The sequence below is a fragment of the Callospermophilus lateralis genome, chromosome 15, assembly GCF_048772815.1.
Source record: "Callospermophilus lateralis isolate mCalLat2 chromosome 15, mCalLat2.hap1, whole genome shotgun sequence".
Classification (NCBI taxonomy): domain Eukaryota; kingdom Metazoa; phylum Chordata; class Mammalia; order Rodentia; family Sciuridae; genus Callospermophilus; species Callospermophilus lateralis.
Window position 1 is genome coordinate 85923973 of NC_135319.1, and position 6256 is coordinate 85930228.

A 6256-nucleotide genomic window follows, 5' to 3' on the forward strand; every position below is an offset into this window, starting at 1 on the left:
TGTTTTTTCAGATCATAAATACTTTTTAAATCTTCTCTGCTCCTCTCCAAGATTGCATATACAAGAAGATATGTGTATATAAGAGGTTGCAGGTCAAAAGGCTGATGTGAGTGAAAGTAGGGTAGCGTAGCACTGTTAAGCACCCATAATTAATTCAAGGCCCCAGTTATTCTACCAGCTAAGGCACAACAATCCACTTCTAGGTGCATATAATTATGTTACTTACATAGACAGTGAAAGGGAGATTAGGCAAATGTGCCAAAAATCCTTATTTCACACTCAAAAAACAAAATGGGTGAATGATGGCAACATGAGTTGTGAGACATTTCATTGCTAAGCAGCCAAAAGACTGAAGCTGAGTAGTTTAATATTCTGAAGTTCTATTCTGAGGGTGGGGCAGGGCAGGGAGCTCATACCTCCTCAGAACCACAGAGGCTATGGGGACGTATGATATGATAACTCCAGGGGAGAAAGGTACTGGATAAGAAATGGCCTTGTAGCAGCTCCTTACAAGCCTCTTCTCCTGCCTTGATCCTGGAGGATCATCAAGCCTCCGGTTAGTTATAATTCAGCCTTTGCTTAGCATGGTTTATGTGGAAAGATGCAAGCTTAGTGCGATTCAGTGGTGGGCCCATTCCCAACACACTCTTGGTACTGGCCATCATGGGTGGGGATTCTGGTAGTCATATCCTGACCTCAGGGGCTTGTACACAAGAATTTTCCTGGGGCGTGCTTTCACCCTGGTGAAGGGTGAATGAAGGAGGACTGGTGAACCCATGAACTACAAAGCAGCTGCAGTAAAGGACCCATCAATTACCTGAGAGTCCTAGAGCAAGGTAGAGCCTTCAGAGATACCCCACTGAAACGCTTCTTTTGCTGTATCACAGGTATTGGCTTTGCTACTGTAGCACCGGCTGTAGACCCAACTGGGAATGCATTCTCCGGTTCAACCCAGCAGGGTTACTGGGCATTAGAAAGGGCTTTCACCTAGAGATCCCACCTGCTTCTAAGATCCAAAGAGCCAATGAGAGATTCTTTGGTCTTTTTCTTCTGCTCTAAAAGTACTTACTGACTTGAGAGCTAAATCCAGACTCATTATCTGATCCACAGAGATCCTCAGAATCGGACCCTTTGCCACCCCTTTTCCACCATCACCTCCCACGTCGCTTCCTCTCACCAACATCCATCTTCCCTATTGTGCAGACACACTCAGCTGCTTCTTGCCTCAGGCCTTAGCCCCTTGTCCATTTCTTTGCCTAAAATGCACTCCCCCCTCCCCCCGCATACATGTGCCTTACTCTTATGTTTTTGCTAAAATTTGTCAAGATGCACTCTTTGCCCACATGGAGCCTCCACCTACAAGGCAATCCCTATCTATCCTATCACCTTTTTAAAATTATATTTTAAAAAGCTATTGTGTTTTTTAGTGCTTACTATGTCTCCACCTAGAATGTAAATATCATGAGTAGACACTGTCTCTCTTATTCATTTTGATATTCCCATTCCCTAGAACATTTTAGAAATTTGATGGAAAATCATATACATGAAGTTAACAATTATGAAGTTTTTTTTCATTATGTTTACTTGCTGATTTTCCTACAATAAACGTGTTTTTCTTAAAATGAGTTAGTTTCAGTTAAAAATAAAAGGCTTTTGTTCCATTTAAATGAAAAGATTACAAATCAGAAATCATGTTTTATTATGAACTACAGGGTTTTTCTTGTTTTGTACAATGCATTTAAATGCTTCTAGTACAATCATCTTCCTTCAGTATCAATACACTGCTCTTCAGTGGACTACAGAGAAATCATAACTGCTGTTCTCCCCAGGTCTCCAAATGAGGGGAAACATTGCTGGTGAAATTGACTTACATGACTTGGTGAGGACTATATGGGAGGCATAATCCTATTCAACCTCAATCCTATTCACTGTGGGAGCTCTTAATATGATGGATTATATTAATTGGCTTTTGTTGAAGCAGGACCATAATATCTCACATACCTTGAATAAATCCCACTTGGTCCTTATGTATAGTATTTTGTATACATTTTTTACTTCAACTTGATATTCTGTTGTATTTTTCCATCTGTGTTCAGGAGATATATTGGCCTGAATGCTTTCATTCTTCTAATGTCTTTACCTTGTTTGGGAACTAGCATAATGTTGGCTCATGAAATGAATTAGGAAGTGTTCCCTCTACATCTCATTTCTGGAAGGGATTATATAAAATTATATTATCATTTCTTTCTTACATGTTTGGAAAAACAGCAGTGAATCCACAGGGTCTTTTTCGAAAGGTTATTGATTTGGTTTAATGAATATACATCAGGCATGATGGCATGTGCCTATAATCCTAGCTACTCAGGAGGCTAAGGCAAGAGGATCTCAGGTTCAAGGCCAGCCTAGGCAACACAAGATCATGTCTCAAAACTGTGAGTGTGTGTGTGTGTTTATATAGATTTTTTTTTCTCCTAAGTTTTGGTATACAATATCCTTGAATTAGTCAATTTCATCTTTCTCAAATTTTGTGTACATAGTTGTTCATTAATATTACTTTGCTAGCTTTTTTTGATATTCATGAAATCAGTACTATTAGTCCCTCTTTTAAGAATTTTTAATACTAATTTGTCTTTTTTTTCTTAGCCAGACTACAGGCTTATCAATTTTTATTCTTTTCAAAGAACCATCTTTTGTATTTCTATTGATTTCCTAATTTTACTCTTCTGCTTGCCTTAGGTCTATATTGCTCTTCTTTCTCTAGCTTTCTATGTTAGAAGCTTAACTGATTTTCGGTCTGATTTTCTGTTCATTTAATACTATCAGTTTTCTTCCAAGTAATGCCATTACTGCATCGTGCAAACCTCAAGTTGTACTTTTTAGTTCAAAATATTAATTTCTCTTGAAACTTCTTTGAACCATGTGTTATTTACAAGTATGTTGTTTAATCTTTTATGTAGCTTAAGCCAGCCATCTTTCTGTTATTGAATTCTAATTTAATGTCATTGGAATCTGAGAACCTAGTTAGTATAATTACTTCTAAAATTGTTGAGGTGTTTTGCTAAGAGCCACAGCCAAGTAATATGATGCATGGCATTTTTGGTTGAAAGGTGACGCCAGCTAGCCATTGAGATGATATGATTATGTTAAGATTTACATTCATATGGATATTGGACTTCTGCTGTGCACCTCGGCCTGCTGCGGGACTCCTGGAGAGTTCCCATTGGTTGGGGAAGTGCAGTAGGAGGGAATTCCAGGGAAGGAACTTGCTCTGGGGTTCCGGGAGAACGCGGGGGAGAATGCCGCGTGTGATCTCCCGGACACATACGGAGCATTGGCGGCAGTTTCAAAAAATAAAGTTTGTTCCTGCTTGAGTGGCTCGTGATTTTGTGCCCAGCCAGACTGCAGCAGTGTTTCATGGCCTGGAATATGTTCCACCTTGGCAAATGTTCCATGTAAGTTTGAGAAAACATTCTGTAAATGTTCATTAAGTCCAGTGGACAGTAGTACTGTTCAGTTCAATTATATCCTGATTTTCTGTCTGATTGACCTGTCAATTACTGATACAAGATGTCGAAGTTTGTAACCATAATAATGCATTTGTTAACCTCTTTTTACAATTCTCCATATATTTTTTTGCTTCACATTATGATGGGTCATTATGTGCATAGAAATTATGAATTTTATTTTGCATTCATTTATTCCTTCTTTGATGCTATTCCTGTGTGTTGATTTCAGTTCCTGATATAAAGTTCCTTCTCTCCAAGAAATTTATTTTCCCCTTTCTTATGAGGAAGCTCTACCAGTGACAAACTCTCTCAGATTTGGAGAGGTCTTATTTCTCCTTCACTTTTGAGGGATAATCAGAAATTCTAGACAGATTCCAGACTTTGTTCTTTCAACACTATAAATATTTCATTCTGTTCTCTTATTGTTTGCAGTTTCTAATGAGAAATCTGTAATTCTTATTCTTTTTCCTCTGTATTTCTTCTTGAGGCCTCTTTCAATGACCTTTGGACTTTGATTATCTGAAACTTGTTATATGTGTAAACACAGCTATTTTTTAGTTATATTGCTTGATATTCTGACATATCTGCATCTGTGGCTTGGTGACCATCATTAGTTTTGGAAAATTCCTAGCCAATATTATTTAACATTTCCTTTTCTTCTGATAGTCTTATCTCCATGTTACAAGTTTCCTAACTATCCCATAGTTCCTAGGTGTTGTTTTCATTCTCTATTTTCTTTGCTTTCCAGCTGAGGAAGTTTATATTGACCTATCTCCAAGCTCACTGATTTTCCCCCGTAGCTTATCCAACCTCTTGATAAATCCACCAAAGGCATTCTTCACTTCTGTCAGTGCTTTTGACATCACTTCTCTTTAAATTATCTGTAGAATTATCATTCTTTGCTTGCATTACCCATCTGTTCTTGCACACAACCTACTTTCCCCATTAGATCCAATCTTACTTATATTCTCTATTTGATAATTGCTATGGTTTGGATGTGGTGTTCTTGAAAAGCTCACTATGAGACAATGCAAAAAAGGTTCAGAGGAGAAATGACCGGTTTGTGACAGTGTTAACCTAATCAGTAAATTAATCCTGATAAGGATTAACTGATTGGTAACTTGAGTGGTAGGGTGTGGCTGAAGGAGGTGGGTATTGGGGCATGGCTTTGGAATTTATATTTGTATTGGACCTGTCTCTCTCTGCTTCCTAATCATGATTTGAGCTGCTATCCTCCACCATGATGTTCTGCCTCACCTTGAGCCCTGAGGAATGGAGCCTGCTGTCTATGAATTGAGATCTCTGAAACCATAAGCCTTCAAATAAGCTTTGCTCCCCTGTAATTAATTATTCTGGTCAGGTCCTTTTAGTCACATTAGCGAAAAAGCTGACTAAAACAATGATTCAAAAATCAATGTCATATCTACAAATTATTCTAATGCTTTTTTTTTTTTTTTTTTTTTTTTTGCCGTTTTAGCCTTCCTTAAGATACCTGGGACCACGCTTATTTTTTGATGAAAAATATGATTTGGTGGAATGTATAGGACCTAAGGTCATCAGGCTTCTCATGTGAAGTTTACATTGACCTGATAAGAAGTTAAACTGTGTTTTATGTTTTTGTACCTGAAAGCATCAAAAGCTTCAGTTCCCTTTATATTATTACTTTGGTCTCCCCTATTCCCTAGAAACTCCTAGTAACATGAGGTCTTGCAACTCTCAATTGTAATCCACTGGAGACCTACCAATGTGGTGGTAAGGAACTGGGTAGAGAGGGTATTTCTATCAACTTACGAAAATCTGTTTATTCAATAAGCAGAATCCCTGGTCTGTCACCCTAAAAAGCACTTCTTTAGCCTTCCCTACCCTCCTATGAGACTGAAGGCTAGAAAGACCCTGAGTTTTCTAATTGCCCTTCCTCCAAATCACATAAGGTTCTAGTAGCTTCTCTTGAGGCCTTTGTTAAAGAGAAAGTTGTGGATAGTACTTCAAAATGGTTACTTCTTCCCTGCCGCTGAACTAAGCAAAAGGGGATGTGTCTTCTTTTCTGAAAACCTGGTGGAGCTCCTGGATATAAAACCCTGTAAAATACACAGGCTTCCTACAAATGAGGTCCTAAGAATTTTTCTCTCAAGAATTTTACTTGCCTCCAGCAATTCATAAATGATCTATCTTAAGTGTTCCTACCACTCACTGCCTCAAAAAGAATTTCATTCCTGATAAGCTGATCTCAATTGTTATTTTCTGCATTTCCCTACATCTCTAGTTTTAGGGTAGCCATTTTCCCCTTAATTATCTGCTAGATTTTTTTTAAAGATATTGATTTTTCCGTTTTTCAGCGAAATTTTTCTTTTTGTGAAGATAATTGTGATAACTTTTGAGATGTTCCATGTCAGAGCTGAAAGAGAAGTGTTCAGGTTTCCAAAAATTAGAAATACAGGCCACCCAATCAAAAGTATTTAGAATTTTAAGTACAGTAAGAATGTATTATTACTTTGGTCTCCCCTATTCCCTAGAAACTCCTAGTAACATGAGACCAAAGAGTTTAAGAATCACTGTGCACAGGCACACTGTTAACAAACATATGATCCCTATCCACATTCTATATTAACATGTTATAATAAACTGCTCCTTAAAATGGTCAACCAAAAAAAACAACAGTTTGTGATGCCAGTGGTGAGGTTCCATTTAAGTTGTTTATCCTTCATGTAGAAAAAATATTATTAAAACCATTTACAATGCATGACAGAAAT